Below are 15,555 nucleotides of genomic sequence, written 5' to 3' on the forward strand. Positions count from 1 at the left end.
CCTGAAGAATTCACCAATAGGCTTGTCTCGGTGGATATTCAAGTCCTGTACCTTCAACTAAACTATCTTACTAACATTACTCTCAAGCCCTCCACCATGCTGCCTGTCACAAGCTCTTTGTGCATTCATTACAACTGCATGTTGCTTCCCATTCAAACCCCATGTCCATTCAAAACAGAAAAGCAGAAGAAGAGGCCTACATACCAATGCAACTTGATGGGCTAACTAGCCTTGCATCCAAGGAAAAATCTTATTTCAATGACCTCAGCAGACTCAAAGTCCTGCAGCCAAAACCACAAACCCATTCATAATAGCCTGCTATTCTTTGCAGGCATTGAAATTAGTGTATATCCAATTTGTTTTCTTTTATTATATCTTCAAATCAAATTTGTCCTCTTTTATATCTCTTTACATCTGAAATCCTTAGAGTTATAGCAAGAACAAGTCTCTGCAATGTGGGTTTTGCTGAATCTTTGTAGTGTAGAGCTGGAATTTATCCTTTTGGTGCAGAGAAGGGAAATAAAATGAGCTGTAACTGCTTGGGATTATGGATGACTGTATTTCCTACAACAATTTTGTAACGGTTTGGGATAATGGACGATTGTATTTCCTACAGCCTTAAAATCTTATAAGGGTTGTATATAACTTTTTAGGGGATAATGAAAAACTGTTGGTTTGTGGATAAATGCAAAGTTTTGGTTTCTTACATGCCTCTAATTTATTATTTTTATGAAAATGCTTTATTGCAGTTGATAATCTAAGGTTTTAGGCCAGTTTAAATAGGATCATGAAGAATGGTCGATTTATACATAAATGCCCAACATTGGTGTCTTTCATGGTGATTGTTTTTAGGTTGTAGGTCAGTCTGAAGAAGATCATGGAGAATGGCCGATTTGTGAATAAATGTGCAACAATGATGTTCAATTTTTAGTCATTTATGCTAATTGTTTTTAGGCTGTAGGTCAAGTTGAGGAAGTTCATGAAGAATGGTTGATTTATGGATAAATGTGCAGCAATTTTTTAGTGTCTTTCATGGTGATTGTTTTTAGGTTATAGGGATCATGATGAATGGTTGATTTATGGATAAATGTGTAGCTATGGTGGTTCAATTTTTAGTTTCTTTCATGGTAATGTTTTTTAGGTTGTAGGTTAGGTTGAACAAGTTCACGAAGAATGGTTGATTTATGGATAAATGTGCAGGTAGGGTGTTCAATTTTTGGAGTCTTTCATGGTGATTGTTTTAGGTTGTACATTAGGTTGAAGGGGATCATGAAAAATGGTTGCTTTATGGATACATGTGTAGCAATGGTGTTCAGTTTTTAGTGATTACTGTCTCTTATACCCCTTCAATGGCAACCTTTTCTAGATTTCCTTTTTGCATGTTACACGTTCTTGATGACCATCAACTTTATGGGAATTTCCAACCAAATTATTCTCTGAACAACGCCTCCCCTGCTTCTCTGTTGAGGTCCTTAGGGTTAGATGAATGCCTCGATATGCAGGCTTGCTAGTCCTAGGATTGGATGATTACTGTGTATATTTCTAGTTACAACCTTCCTTCACAATCCATTATGTAATCACTGATAAATGGTCCAGGTAATGGGGAGTTCCTTTTAAGGGGAAAATCCCTTTTCACTGTCCCTTATTACTGTAATTTTATAAAAGAACATTCCCAACATTCTGCATTGTATTCTTTGTAGCTAAAGTAGGTTCATTTGTTGATTCTATTATAAGATCCACCCTTAAAATCCCTTTTCACTGTCCCTTATTACTGTAATTTTATAAAAGAACATTCCCAACATTCTGCATTGTATTCTTTGTAGCTAAAGTAGGTTCATTTGTTGATTTTGTTATAAGACCCACCAATGGGTCATTCGTATGGATCCATAATTACTTCTATGCTGCTATTATAAGTTTATTCTTGTAAAGAACTGTGTTTAGCTACTTTCTTTTATCGTGTTCCTAGTTGAAAAGGTTCAACATGGAACACTACAATTACAATCTTCTTGGACTTATGGTTGGTATAGTATTTGAGTACTGAATTTTGAACATCCAGAACTAAGGTCCGAGCATACATATTTTAGGGTTACTGGATATCTATTAATTTATGCAAGGAGTGTTGCACCCTGTCGAACCCGACCCAATTTTTTAAATGTTAGCATTCATTTAATTCTTAAATTGTACTAGTTATTCATGTTATACATGCCTTTTTCCCAAGTCACTAAGGTTCTTCAATGATTACTTCTTCGTCTAACTATAAATATAATTTTGATTTGTAGTTAGAAAATCCTTTGGCCATTATCTCTTGTCCAGAGTTGGAATGGAATGTTATTATTGAATTCCTTACGATATCAATAGACCAATGATTATTTTGTTATGAATCTTGGTTACTGAGACTGATGGGATTTTGCCAAGGTCTATTTCAGTGCAACATGGTCTATCAGTTATCAATAATCTTGAAGTGCTTGACTGAGATTTACCCGGACAATAGTTATCCTCTTGAAGGCTTTATCCTCTTGAATGAGCCTTCAAGGAGACAGGGATCGGTTCTAACCTGTTGACCCTGTCGACTTGGCCCAGAAACTAACCCCAGTTATCTCACAAAGTTACTCATGGATTCATCTTTCATTAATTTCTTTTTCTCTTTTAGCTACAACCACTGAAATAATAGTTTTCAGTTCGAGTTTAATAGAAGCCATAAATAGTTTTGCTAATCTGCAGCAACTTAATTTAGTTCTAGAAACTTTATTTCAACACAACCACGGTTACACAGTTTAACCCAGCCGCTTCGAGTATAACTAATTAACCAGCAATGAAGGAAACTATTTTTCAATACTTATCTATTTCCTTCCTTTATTCCTCTAAGCTAGCCACACAAAGTTCACAGAATAACTTATAGAAATAGTTTTATCATAATTAATATTTTACAGAAAGACATATTCCATTGAAAATTTCTTTTCAACATACACAGTTAGGTTGCCACAAGAAATCACTACTAGGTTGTAAGCCAAAATGTTTCTGTGACAAGAAAAAGATACAATCTAGTGTTGTAAGCCAAAATGTTTCTGTGACAAGAAAAAGATACAATCTAGTGTTGTAAGCCAAAATGTTCTTGGGACAAGAAAAAGATACAATCTATCCAAAATCCACATCATAATGTGGTTAGAACCAAAAACAAATGACACCCCTATTCTTTATGGCCCTGAGAATCTTGAGTGCCAAAACTCCCCGAGTTACCTTCTTGAGCCAGGTAGGTTGGCCTACTAGTCAAGGGTTGATTGCTGCCATATGATTGATTCCAATTTACAGCTTCCAACCATGGAGGTACTGAGTACCCATACCTCACATTTGCACTATTGACCCCTGCATTAAGTGGAGGTGTGTAATGAGCATAATGAGAATATAAACCAACTCTAATAGGAACAAGGAAAGTGGGCAAACCCTCAGTTTGATAGTGAGGCACTTGAATGTTTATAAGATCTTGGAATAATGGTGTATTATCTGCAATGGAGTCCAATGAGTTTGAAATAATCCTGGTTTCATCAGCTATTCTTGTATCGTTGATCATCCCTTGTTCCTTTTCAAGCATTTGTTGTGCCTTTCGTTTTTCCTTTTCCTATCTTGCCATTTGCTTTTGTTGGTCCTTAACTTTCCTTGCTTTATCTCTTTCAATCCTTTCATCTTCTTGACGTTGTGCTGCAACAATCCTTGCTTCCTTCTTCTCCTTGACTAGATCCTTATTTTTCTGTTTTCATTCTTGCATTTCAATTTTTTTTTTTCAGACTCAACTAATAGGTTTATATAGTCCTCTTAGGTGAGTAACTGTGAGCTTCGACCTAGATGAAGACTACCCGGTGCACCTTGATTTTTTTTCATTGATACTCTCTCTACTGGTAGCTTTAGGAACCGTCCAAGTGTCTTCTCCACCCCTCCCACCTACATGTCATTGCTTGGTACTTCCCTTTCAGTATCTGTTGGAACTGATTGAACTATATCATTATCTTCATTTGATGCCTCATTATGTCCTTCATCTTCTTCCATTGATCTATTGTCCACAAAAAAATGAACAGTTTCACTGTTCAATTTTGCTGGTGTGAGGGAATGTTCATGCTTTCTTCATTGGTTGCTGAGACACTATGTGCATTCATATTGATCATTGCTTCTGCTAGCCATGAAGGTGGGGTTACATGGCTTGGAAATTTCAATTGGTCATTGCCAACTGCATGTTCAACAATGTCATTAACAATATCAGCAACAGGAATTTCATGTTCTTGAGTTGGTGGAACGATCTGCATGTTACTGCGAATTTGTTCATGGTTCTATTGTGTTTCACATACAGTTTCATCATCTTTAGCATATAAATGTCCTTGAGATAGGGAAATCATATTACCAGCTGCAACAACATCATCTTGGTCATCTACTTCTTGCACTTCAACACCTGTTTGGGCATTCCCTTCTTCCTGAACATCCACATGAAACGCTTGGCTACAACCAGTATCATGCATAAGAGCATCATAGTTCAGTGGCCAGATTCCTGTCCTCCTAAAGCCAGCCTTGATATTTGATGGTGTCAAAGCCCTTTTAAAAGCTTTACTTTCAAGCTCTGCTAGCTCGAACCTTTTCACCTCAACCCCTAGATTCTTTGCCGTCCATGCAACGCACTCTGACCTGAAATAGTTCTTGAAAGGGCCAAACACACTAACATTAAGGGGTTGCAGTCTATGAGTGGTATGAGTGTGCAATGTCAACAGGTCAATGCCTAAATTGTTTGCTTCCTCAATTGTTTGTACAACCATGTGGCTCCTGTTAGCGCTTGAAATTTCACCTCAGGCTGAGAAAGGTAAATCTCAAGGCAACATCAAACCATTTAGCCTCGTAGCTAGCCCTACGGGGCAGGAGAAGGCTCTCTCCGGTCTATCTCGGTAAAGTCTTCAATAGATGAGATGACCAATAAGGTAACACTGATATTAGGCTAGTAAACTGATCAAAAAGGTTGATTTAGGGTTTTTAGGGTTTTTGGTGGCAAATTGAGGGGATGGCAATTTTGCGTGCGGGGATTGGACACAGTTTCTGCAGGGGGTTCCTAGGGGCGAGGTAGGAGACAGTGTTGATGCCTTTGATTGAGGTGGATGGTCAGGAATGAAAGGTGAAGAGCTAAAGAGAGCAAACAATAACTTTGAATTCTCTTTAGACAGTAGAAAACATTGAAATTAAACAAACTTAAAAGCAGAGCATGGCAAGCATGAATTCTTACTTTAACACTTCATTTGTTTAATGTGCAGAAGTAAAAGAAAGGAAATGAGTCACATAACAAGCTTAAAAGTACATTGAGAAACACACCATCAACACATGAGTCCACAAGAATCTCAAAGAGGACTGCAAAACCCTGGTCTTCCTTAGCCAAAAATTGCAGAGATACAGTGAATAATACAATGATAGCTTCTCCCTCAAGAGTCCAACCTTCCAACCCCTGAAAATGACTAAGAAAATACATAATATAGGCAAGCCAACCTCTTCCCTTGCCTCTAGGGGTCGAGCTCATCCTTCTAGGAGCTATTTCAGCCAATTCTAAACTAAGCACTAAAATCTAGGCAGTGAAAACAACTTGCCTCTATAAGCTAGGAAACCAATTCATTCATTTAATTTTCACCTTTTTCATGAATGAATCTTCTAGAAGAGGTACATAAGAGTAAAAGTATCATAAAATTACAATAATTACATCAAAGAGCCTAATAATCCACCCCAAAAAGTCAAACAGGGTCAAACTGCGTTTTTCTGAGCTGTACACTGAAAATTGGAGAAGTTTGCCTGACGGGTCGCACGCCTCTGCCTGACGGGTCGCGCGCCTTTGGAGCCACTTTTGGGGCACTTGCAGGTGTCCAAATTGGGCAAGAGTAGGCTTGTTGGAAAGGTCTGTGAGTCTACTTTCCAACCCAACTGGAATTTTTGAATTTGGAGTTCATTTTCCTTGTCAAAAATCAAATCTCCCAAGACTTCTTTCTGCAATTCAAAAAAGTGGCAGAAAGTCATTTTTTGCTAGTTTTTTGACTTTCTGGAGGCCCAAAACTTCACCAAATCTCAAGTCCATCCATGAGCATGTGTAACTTTGCATGAAAAATCTGGAAATGCTAAGTTTTTGTCAAATGGAGTTGCCATGATGAAGGGTCGCGCAGGGGGGTAAGACCCGTTAATGGGAAAAACCTGCAAATTGTCTAAAAATGCCAAAATTCACCCACAATTCTCAAAATTTCTTGGGATTTGTGCTGTGGCTAGGCTATTTAGTGCCTTGATCCTTGAGTGAAGCCTCAGCCAAGATATGGAGGGGATTGGGCCTCTTTCTCCGTTTTAGTGCCTCGGTCAACCGCCTTTGAAACATCTTCATCTTTGCCTTGCACACATGCATTCTTGCCCAGTAATGGTTCTTCATGTTTCTCAACAATTTCTTCTCTTGGTTGGCCTTAGCCAATAGCCTCTCCAAGTGTGCATTTACCCGGATGAGCATGGACTCTCGGTCAGCGGGCAATGGATCACCGGGTCTTCTTCGGTTCAAGATTCGGTCACTACGAATCCTCCACAACTCATCAAGTGCCTGCTCATCTTCCAACTGTTTGTTGCGCTGCTCCAGGTATGTGATGGTCCATTGTGCACCCTCTAATCTCCTCTGCAAGGCATCATTTTCAGCTCTAAGGTGCTGAATGATCTCCTTTGCCTCTTGGCTAGGAGAACTGGCCTCAAGATCGACAAGCTCAATATCTGGAACTCCTGATGGCCCCTCATCAATCATGGGCTGTTTTCCCTTCCCTGGTACCTGTGCTGGTGAAGAAAGCGAGGCCCCTTCCACCTGATGTGGAGATAACACTCACTGAGCTGATGATGAAGGCGAGACCCCTTCCACATGCTGTGGAGAAAGTACTCGCCGAGCTGCTGCAAATAAGGCCCTCGGGCCTTTCTGATAGGTAACCAGAGGTGAGGAGCTGACATGTCTAGTGACAGGGATGTCATGTTGCTGGGATGGTCCTCCCTCCTCGTGAAAAACCTCAGGATGTGGCGAGGGTGGTGCTGTGAAAAACTCACGAGAGATGAACTCCTCCCATGAGATGCCCTTCTGAGCCAATTGATGCAATACTACTAGCTGAATCAAACCATAATGGTACAGGCTCCTATACTGCTGTGCCAGGCTCTTCCTCTGCAACATGGACACCATCCTCTGAATGTTCTGATAGAAGAAAACAGGGATGTTCATCATCCTCACTCGGGTGAAGTGCATCAAGAGGCGAATATGGTATGAATATACCTGTGAAAATCTGCCCTCACAGGTAAAATAGTGCATGATGAGCCTCATCATGGGAGCATACTCGCTCCTGAGAAACCTGAATGGAAACACACCTGCCAAATGTCTCATGAATGGTGGCCGGAAAAAAGGCTCAAAGTGAACATTATCCAGCACCTTGCGCTTATTCCACACCTCCCCAACATTAGGTATCCCTGTGGCATGTGAGATCACCTCGGGTGTCAATGTAAAGTTCACCCCTGCAAGGTTGACATGTCCATCATGCAAGTGTAAAACAAATAGGCGAGCCAACTCTCTGTGGTGCTGAATCCGAGAGATCCTCTCACAAAACTCATAGCAAGACATATACTGGAAACATGTGACTGCCATAGGACAAGCCTGTAACTCTGCTAAAGAGGTGGGCTCCTCTCGCTTATGATGTCCACCCTTACCACCCTTATGAGGCCTTCTCTGTACCTCAATCTCTGAAGCTGATGACTGGTCATCACTTTGCTCATAGGTTTCGGTTTCTGACATTGTTTAAAGAGCAAAGTGGACAAACTGTGCTACTGTTTCTGCCTGTAAAAAGCTGATTTATATGTTGTTTCAAGGGGACAAGGAACATGAGGGAAATGTTAGGGGAGGGACATTTTTACAAGGAAAATGGGAATACAAGTATACAACAGGGAATTTAGGGAAAAACACTGCAAATATTACTGCATATGCATCATTAAATACATGTGTTTACATGGGTATTATGAGGGGTAGGGTTAGGGCTTGCTTTTTTTATTTTTTAGGGAAAAGGGGTAGGGTTTATTTTCTTTACAAATTTAAAAGGGAAATTTATATGGACATACAGGGAAAATGAAATGGGAATGAGGAAAAATGATTACAAGGGAAAAAACCATTGAAACAGCAACAAACCCTAGCAAATTTTTACAAATTTAATATACAGCCATATGGAGCGTTCTCTCTTGCACAATTTGATCATTAAAAACACAATCATGATGTCCTTCAAACATAACCAGCAATCATTTCCAAGTTTGGAGAACCTACCTCAAGCAATTTGATGATTTGGAGGGTGCTTGAACGAATTTGGAAAGAGTTTGGAAGGGAGGTCGCTGACGGGTCGCGCGCCTCACCCAACGGGTCGCGCCCGTTGAAAAACTGAACTGCGGGAACCCCTCTGACGGGTCGCGCGCCTCTGACGGGTCGCGCGCCTGTCAATCGCCCGAATTCGCTCAACTTTCACTCCTTTCACTCAATCACTCGCCCAAACTCTCTTGCAAGTGTCTTGGATGCACAATGAGAGTAAAAGGAGGGAGATTGGGTCTTTATAGGTTTCATTTGAATAAATTTCATGCTCAAACCCACTTTCTAATGTTTCTCTTTGACACTTTATAAAACTGACTTTTTGGTTTCCTTTGTCCTGAAATTGACTCATTTAGTGCTTTGGCTTGATTCTTTTTGCAGGGAGATCATCTGAGGGATCTTGGCAAGGGGACCAGGGTTACATGTTGTCCGCTGAAGTCTTTTGAAATTTCATCACTTTTTACAAAAATTTGAAAAATGACCTTGGCTTTAAAAACAGAGTTTTTAAATCCAAGGTGAAAATTAACTGTACCAGATAAAAAAATTCGAAGAAACACCTTTACAATCATCCCTCTGGCTTGCTGAACACTTATTGACCTTCAGACACATGACCTTGTAAACATACTTGACCAAAACCCTAGACCTAGGAAATTGACCTCAAGACAAGACAAGACAAGTTTGAAAGAGCTTAATGACTGAAATGACCTGATCCAGCAATGCCAAGAGGGGTATAAATACACCAGCTCCTCCATCAGGGTTATGGCATGCCTAATGGGATGCAAAAATTGACACTGATGAGACGCCTACCTATGCAAATGCAAAGAGTTTTGATCGCTGATGGAGGGCTCAAGACCGACTCTAACAGCTCCCATGACCATCTAATATCAATAGGTGTCTGTTTTTAGGTGAGACGCCACCTGGTACCGATGCAGCAAAGTGAAAAAGCCAACTTAAAAACAGTTCTTAGTCATCCATGCATGGGGATGTGCAGCCATGCATGCACCTGGTTCACAGTTTTGTATATAGTTTTTCAGTTGATTTTTACCTTTGAATAGATAAGATCCCGGGATTGAAGTACCAATTGCATTGACACAACATAAAATAGTTATCCACTCCCTACTCTTAGGCAAAATATTTGGCACATTTCGGCTCCATCTCTTGGCAATTACCCGCATGCCACAATTCCTCCCTGCCTGTAAACCTGTTTCATGATAGTTCCATATATGGTATGCTCCATAAGAATGTTTATCGTAAGCACTAGAAAGTGTGTCATAGAACTTTTGCACAACTGCAGGGCGCAAATTTAATGCTCCGTCTCTGTCAAGGCCCTCAGAAGTACGCAATACAAGTTCTGGATGCCTTTTTTTAAACGCAAACCACCATGATTTACCAGGAAACCCATCTTTGAATGGGTTTGGCCTCCCTTGACAGATTTGAGCAACTGTTGATTTGAGTTGTATCAACTCTAGCCCATGTCCCAATTGGGCCATCTCTTTACACCACTCAACCACCTCGGCCTCCTCCTCCTCAGTCATAACTGTAAGAGGCCCTCTACGTTTTGTATGAGTCAGTCCATTTATCCAATAATGTATTGATGAGGGAGGAATACCATGTTTTTTTGCAGATGCCCGAACTGAGTATCCATTAAACTCTATGTCATCAATTGCAACTAACATTTTTTCTTTTGTCCATCCTCTTATAGCACTAATCTTTTTAGTTGAGCTTGCTCCTTGGACTGTTGTTGATGGTGGTTCTATGGCTGATGGTGTGTTAACATCAGCTGCTGTCACATGGTCATCCTCAACAATGTTCCCTGGTGCATTGTTGGCATTGACATCAGCTGTCCTGTCCTCATCAGACGATGTGCATCGCAGCTGCACACCCCTTGTCACTCTCCTGCCACTTCTTGTGTGAGCAATATAACTTCCTTTTGCCACAGATGCAACAACCTATAAAATTATCGCATGCATCTAGACATTAGAATATTTGTAAATTATGCTTTCATACAAGGTAAAAATACTTCTGCTTTATTACAGGAAATTATCAACATGTGTGTTACAGGAAATCGAATTGCATTACTTCGTAGTCTCTCCTTGCAAATTACTTCATAGTCTCTCAATTTCATGCATGTTCATTAGTTTAGCAACTTTTATATGGATATCTGCTAATGGGCTTCAAGTAGGATTCTATGATAGAAGTTGCAGTGTAGTTGAAGGCATTATTCAACAATCAGTTTCTAAGGCTTTTGCTCAGAATTCCCTTATAGCAAGCTAGGCTTATAAGGATGCATTTCCATGACTGCTTCGTTAATGTAAGAATAGGAACTAGCTAAGGCATAAGCAAGTGAAATGTGCACATATATTTTGTTTCAAATATCATTTTCCATTTTTTTTGTTGTTTGGCATTGCCAAAAATGTCTCAGTACTGCAACTTCTCCATTGCAGTCCATGGCCACCATTCCAGGCATAGTAATTAGTTTGGAAACTCAAACAAAATATGGTCATATGCTCCAGAAGAGTGCTATGCCTGTCATAATCACAGTAAGGTTGGGCATAAATTCTATGTTGGGAACAACTTGCAGCTGTGATCAGCCTTGGAACAGACTTATCAGTCATAAAAAGTTTTAGAAAATTGAACTGAAAAAATTAAGTATGTTGAAGGCATTGATTTTTTTTTTTTTTTTTTTAAGGAATGGTTTTAACTTTTCTAAATAGCTATATTTAGAACCTACTTTTTATTCAATTGCTGTTTGTGAAACCATCCAACTATCCTTTTGGCAGTTATGGCCAGACAGATCATGTAAGAACTCTGATAAATGAAAACAATGAAAACAGAACTGTAAGAAGAATGAGTTTCAATGGTTGTTTGTGAAACCATCCAACTATCCTTTTAGCAGTTATGGCCAGACAGATCATGTAAGAAATCTGATAAATGAAAACAATGAATACAGAACTGTAAGAAGAAAATTGAACTGAAAAAATTAAGTATGTTTAAGGCATTCATTTTTTTTATTTTATTTTAAGGAATGGTTTTAACTTTTCTAAATATTTGTATTTAGAACCTACTTTTTATTCAATTACTGTTTGTGAAACCATCCAGCTATCCTTTTAGCACTTATGGCTAGACAAATCATGTAAGAACTCTGATAAATGAAAACAATGAAAACAGAATTGTAAGAAGAATGAGTTTCAATGGCTGTTTGTGAAACCATCCAGCTATCCTTCTAGCAGTTATGGCCAGACAGATCATGTAAGAAATCTGATAAATGAAAACAATGAAAACAGAACTGTAAGAAGAATGAGTTGTAATTGATATAACTAACCTGGATATATTGGCAATTGTTTTGTGATGTTGTCTTCAAGTTTGTTGAATAGTTTGAAAGCATAAGATGCAACTTCAACAATGGGTGGACTTCTTTTATAGTTTTTGACACTTGAATTTAATTGGTGGACATGGATGCACATGGATTGCAATGGCTTCATTTTGAATGTGTGGTCTGGATTTAATTTGATGTGATCTAATGGTTGGGAATTGGTTATTTGTTGATCCATATGCTTTGATCTATTTGAATGAGAAATAGAGTGAGTTGGGTGTCATTTATTGCAGTTATTGGGTCTGGGTGTCATTTATTGAACAAAGTGGGTTTAAATGTTATTGGGTTGGGTGTCATTTATTGAACATAGGGTGTTTAGTTGTTGAACAACACAGCAGTTATGGTTGACATACATTCCCTTTTATTCTGTGCAGGTAGGGATATTTATTTTGCATACAAAGCTTCAGTTCTGATGAGTGGGGGTTGAAGTGACTGCTGCTTTGTACTTCTGAAATAGACCATTTTGGAAGCCTTTATGGTTTTCGCTGTTTTCTAGTTGGGTCAATATGGTTTGCAGTTTTAAGTAGTAAGATACTATTTATGGACAGTTGTGGGCCCAGTCAATGTATGGGGAAATTTTGGACATAAATTAATACTTATTTATACTTAATGTTATTTATTTTTGTTTAAATATTGGTTTCAAAAGTCTCAATTTATGGTGGTTTGGTGGGACCAGTACTATATCAATTACCGGTCCCTGCACAACATTGGGAATCTCTCCCCTATATCAAATATCTTAAAAAAAACATTTGAAGTGTTCCTTGAGATTCATATCTTCACACCGGAGGGAAAGGACACCTTGAAGTGGTAGGTGACAAAAGGGAATTATATGTACTTTATTAATAAAATATTGAAATATAATTATGATGAATTTTGGTTGTAGGTTTGAAATTTCGATTTTCACATTATTATAGATGGGATATATTTAGAAAATTCATTACAATTATTGTTTAAACCATATTTTCTTAAATATAAAAAGTTTAAGTGAAAATTCGATTATAGTGATAATTATTTTCATTCATTAATAAATAATTTATTAGATATCATTTTTGGGATTCCACTGCATTAAGTAAGTCATTTATCTATAATCATTTCCATGGGAGGTAGTCATAATTGACTAATTTCTCATGATTTTTGAATATATATGTACTGTGAAAACCCCTCAATACTTAAATAATTTATTATTTAAATTTCAAATTATAAAATATAATACATTTAATAATATTTTCATAAATAAATATTTTGTTTACTAATATTTTTAAGAAATAATTATAATAAAATTGTTTATAGTGAAACATAATAAAATTTCTATTTCTATTTCTATTTTCTTAGGATATTAGATTTGGAAAAATTATTTATAATAATAAACTTATCAAATTAATTAATAAGATTTTTATCTATTATGTTTATAAATGAATAAATTTAAACAAATGAATTTATTTAATTAGCATTTCTTTAAATTTGATTATATTTATATTTAATTCAAATTAATTAATAAATTTGTAAATGTTTTTATGTAATTAATATTTTTTTGAAATGGATTATAATGATAATTATCTTAGATTAATAAAGAAATGTTTTGTTAATTTTTTTTTTTATAAATGTGATGGGGTGTTTTATTAGGTACTACGTGGTGTAAAGGCTACGGATTTGGAATTTTGTGGTGTAAGTCTAGTTATGCTAAGAGTTGGTGTGACGACTTAGATGCCTCTACGTCAATCAGGGCTACTCAAGCCACAAATTAGTCATGTAATCATTTCAAGGCTGGCATAAACTAGCAAACAAAAACAATCTTTTTATAAATAATTAGTAGTCAAGATGGTTGGACGGAACTTGGTTCTTGAGGTAATATTTTTTTGAAACTGGATTATATTGATAATTAATTCAAATTAAGTAATAAGTGTTTTGTCAAATCTTTTTATAACTAATTAGTAGTCAATATGGTCACATGAAATTTGGTTCTTGAGGCAATATATTTGGAAGGAGAATAGGGAATATTTAATCTATAAATCACATATAGATAAAATGGTGATATATTTGTAAAATTTTAAGCCTTGTAGAGGTGAAGAGATTAGTTGATATTGTAGTCCATGAAATGTTTGTGAGCCATTATTGAATGAATATTGAGTTTCAATACTTTATTAAATTTCAATATTAGCTTTGAGCATATATATTTATATAAGAAATTTCAATAATAATTCTAATAAAAATCTACAAAGAATGAAAATAATGTAATCATAGACTACAATTATATAACTTGAGCAAATAGTATGATCTTTGTTTATTATTCAATACATATTTCTTCCCCATTCCTAAAATATAGAAATACCTAACAAGTACCTTGTAGCATCAATAAAGTTTTCCACACAAACAACTACTATTAATGAATAGTAAGCATGAATTTTTTTTATTGAGAGCAAAGCCTTATTTTTTAGTGCCTTCACCCAGTTTTACTAGACTCATGAGACCACATATGATATGAGTATTTTTATTTTCTTTTATAAAAAAATGCAACTTGAGTGGTAAATAATTTTCCTTATAGTAAAAGCATTCTTAAAAACCTATATTTTCTTTATAAAAAAAATAGTTTCAAAATGAGTATTTATCCTTTATATATTGTTGGTAGAGTGTGAAGGAGATGTCTATTTCCTTTCATGCTCAACATGATGTTGACACATTGGCTTAAAAGGAATACTAAATAACAAATCATAAAAAAACCAAAAACCAAAAAAACCAAAAAAAAACAAAAAAACAATTTCAATGTTGGCCATAAATAAAATATTTCAATGTCCACATTAAGTAATATAATTTTATTTTTTCCAGAGAAAAAATCAAACTTTGTATTAAAGCAATAAAAAGTTACATTTGTATATGCATTTAAGCATTCAGTGTATTGTATGTTCAAACAAGTAAAACATAGAGTAGATATATGGGTTGAAAGTAAACAACAGAACTATGCAACCCAATATAAACAGTGCAAAAGTTGTTGGATGTTCCAATACCTTCTCATTTATGAGGAAAACAACCCAAATAGGAACAAGACGGTTTTGAAACAAAAAAACAAAAAGTGTTGTATATCTCTCATGACATACGCTGCTTGTCAAGATAAAAAAGGAGGTTGGTTTGACACACGTATCATATCGTTTTCTGTTTCTTTTATCCTCTAGTCATCCAAAGCTTGTTGTACACCCTCGTTATATAGGAGGCCTATTTCAAAATTTCGTTCCTTGTAAATATGGCAAACAGTAATAAAATCAAAATGTTGTTTCAATAGCAATACTTCTTCTAATAATGGAATCAACAAGTAGTTTTGGTATCTGTGTTCTCCATTAAACCATTTAACAATGTTCTGAGAATCTCCAAAAATCTGAATTGATCCCACCCCCAAATGTATAAGCCAACAAAGTAACAATTTTAAAGATTGTAATTCTGCATAGTTATTTGTTCCAGTGCCAATGCTAACCGAAACTTTTATAATTTTTTGAGGATTTGTGTGTATGACTAGGCCAATCCCACATTTATTCTGAGTATCTGATGCTCCATCGAAATATGCCCATGGGATGTCTCCTCTGATTTGTTCTACTCTTACTTCCCTAGTCTTTTTTGTAGAGTTTGATAGTGAGATAAGCCCATAGTTTGAAGCACATTCTACAACAATGGGAGTAGGTGAAGGAGCTAGGTCCTTGAATATGCTTTGATTTCAGGCCAACCAAATACCCCAAGAGATGATTAATGGAAGATTCCTCATATTTTCCTTCTGGGATTCCTCCTACCATCTCTTCCATGCTTCCCTAATGTTTGCTCCAGACCATCTCTGGTT

The 15,555-nt window shown here is 36.7% G+C and overlaps 1 long non-coding RNA gene across 1 annotated transcript in view; it reads left to right on the forward strand.

Moving 5' to 3' along the window:
• The window catches only part of LOC149207992 (uncharacterized), a 106,414-nt gene extending 94,048 nt beyond the window's left edge, over positions 1-12,366 (forward strand). The window contains exon 4 of the long non-coding RNA XR_016252713.1: positions 12,110-12,366. This is a non-coding gene — a long non-coding RNA (uncharacterized LOC149207992). The remainder of the gene's footprint in view (positions 1-12,109) is intronic.
• Positions 12,367-15,555: the final 3,189 nt, after the last annotated feature.

Source organism: Pinus tabuliformis, chromosome 1_2 (assembly GCF_031772625.1).
Source record: "Pinus tabuliformis cultivar Carrire ecotype Pingquan chromosome 1_2, CPIR1, whole genome shotgun sequence".
Taxonomy (NCBI): domain Eukaryota; kingdom Viridiplantae; phylum Streptophyta; class Pinopsida; order Pinales; family Pinaceae; genus Pinus; species Pinus tabuliformis.